Below are 12,196 nucleotides of genomic sequence, written 5' to 3'. Positions count from 1 at the left end.
AAAAATCGATCAATCGGGTTCTCAGGCAAAATTGTTGAGGGTTCGTGAGATATTTCTTTAAGAACCCCTCATTTGGGGGTCCAAAGAATTAAAGAAATAATGAAAGGGGCCTTCTCCAAAAATTAAAAGTAAATCAAGCAAGACTAAAGTCAAGGTATTAAAGTCAATCAAGTGAGACTGAAGTCAAAATTAAAGTCAATTAAGCAAGACTGAAGTCAAGTCAATCAATTAAGACTAAAGTCAAAACATTAAAAGTCAATCAAATAAGACCAAAAGTCATAATAGAATTCTAATTAAATAATAACTCTATCTAATAGAGTTCTAACTTAAAAATAATTCTACCTAAAACAATTTGAATTAAAACACAATTCTACCTAAAACAATTCTAATTAAAATACAATTCTACCTAAAATCAATTCTACCTAAAACAAGTCAAAAACACAACTCTAATTAAAAGATCTCTAATTAAACACTAACTCTATCCAAATCAACCCCTAAAACATCTATAAATAGAGGTGCTCACACCCTATTTTCGTATCAAATTATAAACCCTAAGAGAAGTAGGTCTAGAAGCTCCCCTAGCCCCCCATAAACCCTAGTTTTGGAGCCCCAACTCCTTAGCTAACATCCCTCCTTCAATTTTAGTCTAGAAAACACCCAAAAGCCTTCTAAAAACATCCCCAAATCCGCAACGAACTTGAAGAGTTCAGATTCAAAAAACAAGGAGATACCTTGCCTCGGAGATCCGAAGTCAAATCCGAAAGCAGAACGAAGCAAGGGAGCACGGTACAAGGAGTTCTTTTTGTCAGATCTGAGGGAACCAAGTCCTTGCCATCGGAAAGGTAAACCTTTTATTTTTATTTATTTTCTTATCTAGGTTTTAGCAATGTAATTTACTTGGGAATTTAGTAGAGACCGCCGGCTTTGGCCGGGCGGGGTTGGTGCCTAACACCTTCCAATCCCGTAACTTGATCCCCGAATTCAGTTTTTTGTTTTTAGTTTAGATTAGTTTTTATCCGTTTAGAGTCATTGATCGGTTCCTAGACCGTAATAACTAGGTGGCGACTCCCAAACCTCAAGGGTCAAAAGCGGATCCGCGCACCCCGCGGATCGAGGGCGCTTTCAACGATACACACACCACTTCTTTTATTTTTCAAAATAGTTGTGAGTCAAAAGTATAAATCTACCGAGATTTATCTTTAAACTCTAAACCAACAAAAATAGTTCATAAAGGACACATTTCCATGCATAAGATATAAACTCGCATAAGGATTTGTCCAACTCATGGACATATATGTAGCGTTCAACCAACAAAAATATACTCCAAAGGGAGTACATATTCATATGGATCATGCTTGAGGTTCAAAGAAGTGAAATCTACTTAGATTTTCACCAAAACCTCAAGCTCACATAAATTTTCATCAAGCACAACTTCTGCTCTTTAGTTTGTTTATTGGCTCATTTTTAAGTATCTGTTGGCCGAACTAGTCCACGTGATTCTTAACTTCTTCCATCTCCTCTAATTTAAAAATAAATCTAAAAAGATCTTTCACACTTCACTTTTGATCATCTTTTAGTAACCACCAATTTTGTGGGTGAGACAAGGTGCCTAACACCCTCATTGTCTTTCAATCGAACCTCCTTGCCCTTTACCTCTAGGTAAAGATCAGATTTGAGTCACTATGTACTTGAAAAATGAATTTCAAAACATTTGTTTATGACGTCCATTCACATCTTAACTCTATGAAATGTGACGACTCCTAAACCCACACAGATGAGGTCAAAATCTATTGAACCTTACATATGTACATGTATCACCCATAAAATCATGGTCAAACAAAAATTGTGAAATAGACTTTGGAGAATTTAATGAGTTTTTTAGCGAGGAAAAAGCCAAAGTAGTGGGATGTAACTTTGCCTCAAATAGAGTTCACATATAACTCTTTGGTTAATCGCTCTACAAGAAGAAGTCCTTTTGAAAACATCTAGGTATACCCCAACCCATTATTTGGATTTTATTCTTCTACCAGATAACTTCAAAGTAAAAAAAAAAAAAAAAAAAATGAAGCAACGAACCTGGCATAATCAACCCTCAAAACTCTTCAAGACTTCATAAAGAAGTTAGAACCCAACATGCTAAGTACAAGGAAAATGCTGACAAACATCAAAAAATTGTTCTCTTCAATGTCAGAAACCTTGTATGGGTATATCTACGAAAAAAAAGATTTCTAGTTGGAGCATATGACAAGTTAAAGAGTAAGAAAATCGGGCCATGCAAGATCCAACAAAAGATCAATGATTACTTCTTTGTGGTTGATCTCCCTCCTGATATTTGCACACATCCTACTTTCGACATTTGCGATTTGTCCAAGTACTATAACGACCTTAGTCCAAATTCGAGGGCAAGTTTTTTTTTAGGCGAGGATGATGTAGTGCGAATGGGATCAAGGTCATGCTACCCTAATTGTGCCTCAAGTGGTGGCCTTCAAAGCTAGAAGGAAAAGTCAAATTTGTTGGTTGGGGACTAAATCATAATTACATGGGAATGATAAGTGTGAGTTGGTTGCATGAAAAATGAGCATCTCTATTGGGACAATACTTATATTTATCACAAGTTGTTGGGGGAGATGGGTTTGAGAGCCTATAACAGGGGTATAGGAGGGTAGCATAAAGCAGACTTATTAGATTTCAGAATTATGTTTTTGTTGAGTCTAGGGACTCCAAAGTTTGTAACCCTTCTTTGGGATTTAGGGTGTGTTTGATTAAAGAGAAAATATTTACTTGGCAAATCATTTGCCCAGCAAATTATGCACAGGTAAATCCTTTTTCACTGTTTGAGTACATCTTGGAAAATCATGCGAAAAATCCTATCATACTATTACATTTAAATTGGGTGTATAAGTTTTTCTCCCTTGGTTTCTTTTTCTTTTTTTAGTAAGTCTAACCTTACTAACGTAGCAAGAATTCAAATCAAACTTAGGGTCATTGAGCACAACTTGTAGCGTCCAAAAACAAAATCCGATGCCACCGGGATGAAGATGACAAAATTATTTGAACTTTAAGAAAAATAAAAACATCAAAAATGCAATTTTTCATTGTTAAATTATAATTGTAAATTTAGGAGTTCAATAGCCATTTATTTTCAAAACCTTGGATCAAGTCCAAATTATTATTATTTTTTCCTTTAGGATCTTAGATTTTCCATCAAATCTAGAGGATTGTGGTGTTGAATTGCCAATTTGGTAATCCAACTGAGCTCAACGACCTTATTAAGATTGAAAGCTTACTCAGTTAGTAAATAAAAAAAAGAAAAAAAAAATTAAAAGAGTAGGTGGAATGAGTCATACATGTATGAAACTATTAAAGGGGTTTATTTATAATTTAAAATAATGATTAAAGGAATTGCTTTTAAGATTATAATATAAAAGAAGGGAGACATTTAATTGAAATCATCGAACCCGGTTCCGGATCCCTTTTTATAGGAACCGATTAGAGCTTGGTCAAAAATGGAACCGAACCAATATGAACCGCTAGGTTCTATCCAATGGGTACCCACAGGTACCACCGATTTATTTTGTCATTTCTTTCCATAATATAGATGATTTAAGGTATTTTTTATTTCAAAATAAATGCATGTTATATAAAATTCTTCAATTTTTCATCTAAATTAACGATTGGAACTAAAAATGAGTTACTTTTCTAAAAATTTATAACTTTTAACAAATATAAATTTTTATCTTTGAAAAAATTCATTAATTTGTATCATTAGTATAACAAATTATAACTAAGTCAATAATTTTGTTGATAATATATTAATTTTTTGAAAGGAATTTTCTTTTATAATGATTTGAAATACTTCTTTTCTCATCGATTCTTGAGAATCGGAACCTATGGGTGCTCGTGATTTTTGGCGGTTCCAGTTCTAAAATATTTGGAACCAAACCTAGAACTGATAATAACCGAAACCAAACTAAATATAATGGTTATGGTTCTAAGTTCTTAGGAATCGAACTAGAACTGACCCATTGACACTTAATTGTGTTTTAACCAAAATGACCTTGATTATGTTAACTGATTTAAACGCTTAAAATGAGGACATACCTGAGATCTAAATTCTAATGTCATGGCAAATCATTTTCTGATTAGGGGGGGTTGAGAAAATATTGGTGGCAACTCTTGTGTGTGGGCAAATCGATTCCCCCGTTTTTTCAAATTTTTAGCACTCAAATATCGACAAATTATAATTATCCACGACAAACTATTTTTCTTAAGAGTTTGTTGTGCAATCAAACATTTCCTTAGTGATTTTCTATGAAACTTGTTTCTTTGTCTTAATTTCTTCCGATTCTTTGTAGTCTACATGACGTGGCGTAAGGAACAATCTTCTAATTGGTTCGTTGATTCTCAACAGGATACCGAACAATTGAGCATCAAAAATTTGTTGTTTCACACAAAATACCAAGCAATGGAAAATAAAGAGAAAACTCTCTAAAAATCATAAATTTTATTAATCAAAGATATTCCCCCATATTGGAGTAATATATATATGGGTCGGGTTCCGTAGACACATAAAGCTACTCATAAAGCTACAACATTTTTGTCTTATATGGTTAAAAAGGTTTGAAATGGGCTGATTTTTTGTAAGGATGATATCTATGGTGAGGGGATCATCCTTGCAAAAAACCATCTCATTCCAAAACTTCTAACCCCATCAAAAATGGTTTACAAAAATTGGATGGTCTAAAATTTTTCAACTTGTAGACATGGGGTTAGAAGTTTCATAATAGGCTGATTTTTGGCGATGATGATCTCTAAACATTTTTGCCCATATAAGACAAAACACGTTGTAGCTTTATGTGTATACGGATCCTAATCCTATATATATATAGGGTCCCGTTCCCCACCCTAAGCTTTACCCTACACTTTAACAAACGTGTTTTGTCCTACATGGGTTAGAAGTTTTGGAATGAGCTGATTTTTTATGAGGATGATCTCTATGGTGAGGAGATCATCCTCACCAAAAATCAGCCCATTTCAAAACTTCTAACCCCATAAAAAATGGTTTACAAAAAATGGATAGTCCTCAATTTTTCAACTTTTAAACATGGGGCTAAAAATTTTGGAATGGGCTAATTTTTGGTGAAGATGATCTTCCAATCATAGAGATCATCCTCACCAAAATCAGCCCATTCCAAAACTTCTAACCCATGTAGGACAAAACATGTTTGTTAAAGTGTAGGGTAAAGCTTAGGGTGTTGAACATTTCCCATATATATATATAAAGTCTTATTTCTATAAGAATATGAAAATAGCTAAAATAGAAAAATTACTAAAAATACTAAAAATGACTTAGGAATGGAAATAAATACTACTTGACCTTAGAAATAAGAGATAATCGACGGTGCGTGATTTTGACTTCTATAACTAAAGTTATTAACAAAACGAAACTTTCCTAAAATAACAAAAACATAGGGTAAACGAAGTAATCAACCCTAAAAATGGAAAGTCCATAGCTTGCTATGGATCTTCAAGACTTCGACGTTTCTATTCAAGAGTAGGTCTCCTCGAATTATTCAGAATCTATCGCTCGTCCGGATCCATGGTCCCACTTGGACTTATTGCGATGTAACACTACATCAGATGGGGAGGAAGTTCAAAACAAATTTGGAGGGAACAACAGTTGTGAGGGTGAAGGAGAGAGAAAGAGATCAAAACACTTTGTCCAACTCTTCCTCAACATCCCACAGCGATCTAAACTATTATTTACTCGGAGAGGCTAACTTTTCCAAAGCTGGTTCAAGAAAAGCTGAAAACCCCACTTGCTGAAAGATTGATGCCCATGGTCGTAAAGAAAAAGGCAAAAAGATCAAAAGAACACTCTAGAATTGATGCTGGTGGGATCTACCATGAATTATGCAGTCTCAATAATCAAGAAAAACTAAAGACCTCACTTCTTTAAAGCTGTTGGGATCCACCATGAATTATTATTATAAAGGCCCGACTAGTTGCATATTAATAATGGATGGTTGCACTCCAACATCATTTCCTTTATTCAAACCAACAGGAAAGGACCATGTTCTGTGTTTTCTATTCTTCTATTTATTTATTTAGTTTAGGGTAAATTACACTTTCATCCTTATGATTGGAAATAATTCTATGTCGACACCCTAACATTTCAATAATTGCACTTAACTCACCTATAGTTATCTAATAGGTTCACTTACCCCCTTCTATCTAGTTTCCATCACCCAAACAGTTAAAAGTTGATTTTTTTTTTCTTTTTATAAAGATCGTTTTACCCTTTTTAAAAGTGCTTTTTTTAATAGACTAATGATAATCTGACTCAAAATTTTCATTTGGTTTGTATTTGGTCAACTTGGCAAGTGCACAGAATCGTAGTTCTTTTTCATTGTGTATCTTGAAAAAAAAAAAGATCTATGATTCTGTGCACTTGCCACGTCGACCAAGTGAAATTTTCCATTTAAAGTATCACAGACTCTCTTTTTTATTAACAAAAAATATCCCTATGAAAAATGGGTTTACTTGTGAATGCTTATCAGATCAAAACTATATCAGACCAAAACCAGATTTATTACAGTTTGATAGAGTCACTGAGTTGCAACGTGATTGGTTGGAAAGACCGATTGAAGAAGAGGAGATTTGGGGGGTCATCTCAAGCATGAAGAGCGATAAAGTACCCGGGCCGGACGGATTTCCTGTAGAATTCTACAAAACATGTTGGGAGACCATCAATAGAGACTTCATTGCGGTCATAGAAGAGTTTTGCAGAGACGGAGTGATTGACCCCGGTTCAAACTGTACTTTCATCGCTTTAATCCCTAAAGTGGTAGGGACAGAAGATATCAAGGATCTGAGGCCCATTAGTTTGGTAAACACTAGTTACAAAATCATCACGAGTCTCCTTGCAAAAAGATTGAAAGGCGTCATTCAAGGATTGATAAGTCATAATCAGAGTGCATTCATTAAGGGGAGACAGATTCTGGATGGGGTCTTAATAGCAAACGAATGTGTTGATTCTAGATTGAAGTCTGGTAAAGCGGGGGTGGTTTGTAAAGTAGATCTTGAGAAAGCTTATGACCACGTCAACTGGCAATTTTTGGAATACATGTTGGGAAAAATGGGTTTTGGTAGAAGATGAATTTCTTGGATTATGATGTGTGTGTCTTCTCCATCCTTCTCGATTTTGGTGAATGGGACGCCCCGTGGTTTCTTAAGAGCATTAGAGGTCTCAGGCAAGGGGATCCTCTATCCCCCTTTTTGTTTATCATTGTGACAGAAGCTCTCGGGAAGATGATGGAGAGAGGGGTGGCGAATGGCCTTTTTACGGGATTTTCAGTAGGAGCAGGCAATGTTACTGTTTCTCATCTTCAATTTGCAGATGATACACTAGTCTTCTTAGAGGATTCCATGGAGCAAACAAGAAGATTAGGTGGACTATTATGTTGCTTTGAAGCAGTGTCAGGCATCCCAGTTAATATGAGAAAAAGCAAGGTACTTCCGGTCGGCTTGGTCAGGTGTGTTTCCTTACTTGCGGCCTCGTTGGGATGGCAAGTGGGTAGCCTGCCCTCCTCTTATTTGGGGATTCTGTTCGGGACCCCATATAGGATGGTGTCGATTTGGGAGCCGATAGTAGAGAGAATCCAAAGAAAACTTGCGATTTGCCAAGCAAATTACCTTTCCAAGGGAGGCAAATTGACTTTGATTAAAAGCGTCCTATCTAGTATTCCAGTTTATTTCTATCTGTATTATCTTTGCCCCGCAGTGTAGAGCTAAGGTTAGATAAGTTGTTTCGTAACTTTTTATGGCATGACAGGGACGGGGACAGGAAGCATCATTTAGTTAATTGGAAACAGGTTTGCTCGAACAAGAAAAAAGGTGGTCTTGGGATTAGAAGACTCGGGATAATGAATTTGGCTTTGAAAGGGAAGTGGTTATGGAAGTTTGGGTCTGATAGCAACAGTTTGTGGAGACAAGTCATTGAAGGAAAATACGGTGCTAGGCGAACGGGCTGGGAGAGTGGTCCAACTAGACACCCTCACGGCTGTGGGATGTGGAAAGGCATCATGAAGACCATTTCTCTGTTCAAGTCCAGACTTAAATTTATAGTGGGTCAAGGGAACAAAGTAAGATTTTGGGAGGATATTTGGTGCAGTAATCAGCCCCTTATGGAGGTGTTTCCTTCTTTGTATTCTATTTCTGAAAAAAAAAGGCTTCCCTATCACATCTTTCCGAAGATTAGTAGACAGCGAGTGGGCTTGGGACTTTGGTTTTAGAATGGGTCTCGATGGTTTGGATTTGGTTGAAGTTGGAAGAGTAATCGATGTAGCTTCGTGCATTGAGCTCCGTAGGGGAAGGGAGGATGAGAGAGTGTGGATGGCAAGTAAGGATGGTAGGTTCTCGGTACAGTCTTTTTACCATTCCTTGTATTATGATGGTGATAATTCCTTCCTTTACGCATCAATTTGGGGCACAAACGTGCCAAGTAAGGTCGTGTTTTTCACATGGACAGCTTCATTAGGAAGGATCCAAACGACGGATTTTTTGATGCGGCGTGGGTGGTATGGGACAAGCTGTTGTGTCCTATGTATGAACAATGGAGAATCTTCGGATCACCTTCTCCTTCATTGCAATTTCACATATGGAATTTGGGTACATTTCTTTAAGTTGTTTGGATTGTTAACTTGCTTGCCCAAAACAATAAAGGACATCTTCACATGTTGGTTGTCAAGTGGTTCTTCGTTTGGTGGCGTGAAGAGGTTGCTATGGAGTATTACACCATTCGCAATATGTTGGGGGGTGTGGCGGGAGAGAAATGACCGTATTTTTAAGGGAAAGCAAAATGATGGCACAGAAACGATTATTTCCATCTTGGGTCTTTTGTTTTATTGGTCCAAAGTTTTCAAAGAATTTAGGGGGATCTTCTTCGAGGATTTTATCTATAATTGGGATGGGATATTGTGTATTTCTAGTGGATAGCATCTGATGTAAGGTCCTGCTAGGTTAGTCATCTCGACTAGCCTAGTTCTGTTTTTTTCATGAGTATAATGCTATTTATCAAAAAAAAAAATGCTTAAATAGGGGTATTTTTATAGTTTTAAAATTAAAAATAATAATAAATAAATTAAGAGTGGTAAAATAGTAAAATAACAGTTGAATTTTAACATCATGTGTGAAAGAGGAGGCAAGTGCAATTATCAAAATATTAGGGGGTCAACATAGAATTATGCCATACCACATGGGTCAAAGTGTAATTTACCCTTTATTTTAACAAAACCATGAAACAGGGTGCCGTTCCACCCTTCAGGAAAAAAAAAAAAAGCCCAATGTACGAATTCATTGATAGGTATTGATCATAAATAAACTAATTTTTAATGTTACCATGTATATCGTTTTAAATTCATTATAGCAAATCCAAATATACAGAGACAAGGCTCTTAAGAAGAGTGACCCCAACTCAAAAGAAATGACATTATAAAAACAAAAATGACACAGCAAAACCCATAACTTTCAAACAAGAGGAAGGCATGAATCATGTACCTTTCTATTGCAAAACCAATGGCCTATAGCAAGCTCTTCAGACTTGATGAATTCGAGAGAGAGAGAGAGAGTGTGTGTGTTGAGGAAATATTCAACTAAGCTCTTTGTTGCAGGAACCCTCCTTTTGCTGATTTTTTTCTCTTCTTCTTGTAGGTTGAATATGAGAAGGATGGAAGAGAGAATGAAATTGAGATTAAAAAGATAGAGATGGAAGTTTGGGACTATTGAGAGAAGTCTTGACGGTGAGATGGGCGATGGGTATAGGGGGAAATGACGTTGGAGTGATGAAGAAGATGGAGATATTGGAGAGAAGAGGAACGAAGAGAGAGATCTGAGAGTGGGACTGAAAGATGTATGGGAATGAGAGACTTTGGGAGACAAGTAAAGCAACCTTATACCAACCGAATAAGGAGAGAGAGAGAGAGAGAGAGAGAGGGGCTTTGGGTGGGGCTGTGCGTTGAAGATTAGTGGAGCAAGGGTTGAGAGAAAAGAAAATCTTTTTTTGTTTGTTTTTTTTGTATAACAGTAGGAGCTGTAGGCGATGAAGAAGAAGAGAAATAAAGTTAAGAGAGGCGTGGCTGTGAAAAAGGCCTGCAACTATGGGACTATGTGGAGAGGGAAGGACACCTGCGAGGGTGAAGAACAGAGACTCAAGAGAGATTGAAATCGGGTGTGAAACCAAGAGAAGATGAGAGAAGTGAGACGACGATATGGGTTTAGAAAATGCGTTGGAGAGCTGCTTTGGCGTTTGAGAAATTTCTGGGAAGAAAGTGGATGCCTCTAAGTAAAGTAGTTGAACAATCAAAATATTGGAGTCGTTGAGGGAAAGCTGGGAGATAGAGAGAGAAATCCAATCAAAATGAAGCCCGGTTGGGTTAGAAGTCTTAGAGTTAAATTAAAGTTGCAATTATTCTCAAACTGCTAGAAAGAAAAAAGGGAAAATTACGTAAAAGGACTCTCGCACAAGGGGTTTTTTAAATAATCCCTAAGTTTTGTGTGATAACTTGAAAGGACATTTAGTAATCTTTTTCTTTCTTAATGATCCATGGTACTATCAAGTTCACAATTTTTATTATCGAACTTGACGTTTTTTTATTCAGTACCGAGTTGATAATTTCTACTATCGAGCTCACCATTATTTATTATCGATCAAATTCACAACTTTTTATTTATTGTTGAGTTCAATTTTTAAAAAATAGTGGTGAACTCGGCACTGGTAAAACCCACCCATTTTCAATTTTCGAATTTTTCCGACTAAAATACATGAAAAGATTGACTAAAAATTTGAGATAATGACTTGTTTAAATGATTTCAACTCAAAAGAACAATTCTTGATCGATTTTCACCCAAAAATTAAGAAATATAAGTGAAAAATCCTAGATTTTTATATACAACTTCAAAATATTTGAAAAAATACTTGAAAATGACTTATTCTTCTTTCTTAAATCCTTTCCGATGGAATGGAGTCTCCAAAACTCGATTGAGATGTCAAAAATTCAATTTTTGGATGAAAACGATGAGTTCAAACGGTTAGAACATTCAATCATGAGAAATGTGGAAGATGAGGTCTAGGGACTATTTAAAACAAAAGGCTTACTAAATGTCATGCCAAGCTACTGCTGAAAACTTAGGGACTATTTAAAAAGAAAAAAAAGAAACCCTCTACGAAGGTCCTTTAAGTAATTTTCCCCAAAAAAAATGTGGGCACCTCCGCATCATAAATGTGTGAAACGATGTAAATTTCAAGAGTCAATGATGATATGACTCGTTGGGTGGCATAATCAATTGACTCTCTGACATGACAAGTTCGAGATATATGACTGTCCTTCCCCATAAAATGTGTATCGTGACAGAACTGTGTATCCCGAGGCGTAAAGATCTACGGTTCTCAAACTTATTATTAGAGAGTTGATTGAGTATGCCACCTAGCGAGTCACATTATCATGACCCAAATTTCAATGTTACCCCAACAAGACTCTATTTAAAAATGCGATTTTAGTAAATAAGTTGTTTTTTTTAAGGATTAAACGACTATTAGTAAATATCATAATTGTCCTTGATATTAACTTGGTGAAATAATGATATTTTCCCCTGTATCTTAGACTTTAAAAAAAAAAAATTACTCCAACACTAAAACATGTGATTTTGTAAAAAAAATTGGAATGTGTATTGTCACCGTAATTTGGTTGAGAAAAAAAGAAGGTGAAATGTATTGGAATCGTTGAAAGAAAAATGGGAGAGAGAGAAATCAAAATGAAGCCTGTTTGGTTATTCCTTGTTAAAGGGCCTAGAGTCAAAAGCTGCAATTATTGAGTAACCGCGTAGAAAGAAATTAAAAAAAAAAAAGCAATGGTAAGGAAAGCTCCACATGCATGTTAATTAGTCTAGTACCATGCAATTATTGAGTAACCGCGTAGAGAGAAATAAAAAAAGCAATACCGTGCAATTATTGAATAACTGTGTAAAAAGAAATAAAAAAAGCAACGGTAAGGAAAGCTCCACATGCATGTTAGTCTAGTACCGTGCGAAGCTGGTGGGATCCACGGCAAATTCTTGAGCCTCATTAGTCAAAGATTTGACCCAATCAAAATGAGAGCTGCCATTGTATCACGACCCTATTCTTTCGAAGCGAGGTCGT

At 36.0% G+C, this 12,196-nt stretch overlaps 1 protein-coding gene across 3 annotated transcripts in view; it reads right to left on the bottom strand.

Annotated features, from left to right (window-relative positions):
- Window positions 1-10,463, bottom strand: part of LOC147410153 (putative disease resistance protein RGA4) — a 51,802-nt gene extending 41,339 nt beyond the window's left edge. For 2 of the 3 annotated variants that reach the window (XM_086432393.1, XM_086432394.1), the window contains exon 1: window positions 9,559-10,463. The gene's annotated coding sequence lies outside the window, so the exon portion shown is untranslated. The remainder of the gene's footprint in view (window positions 1-9,558) is intronic. The other variant, XM_086432392.1, reaches the window with a different exon arrangement.
- Window positions 10,464-12,196: the final 1,733 nt, after the last annotated feature.

This window comes from Akebia trifoliata, chromosome 2 (genome assembly GCF_017979445.1).
Source record: "Akebia trifoliata isolate Shusen 1 chromosome 2, ASM1797944v1, whole genome shotgun sequence".
In the NCBI taxonomy this organism is placed as follows: Eukaryota; Viridiplantae; Streptophyta; class Magnoliopsida; order Ranunculales; family Lardizabalaceae; genus Akebia; species Akebia trifoliata.
This window is presented reverse-complemented; position numbering and strand designations above follow the sequence as displayed.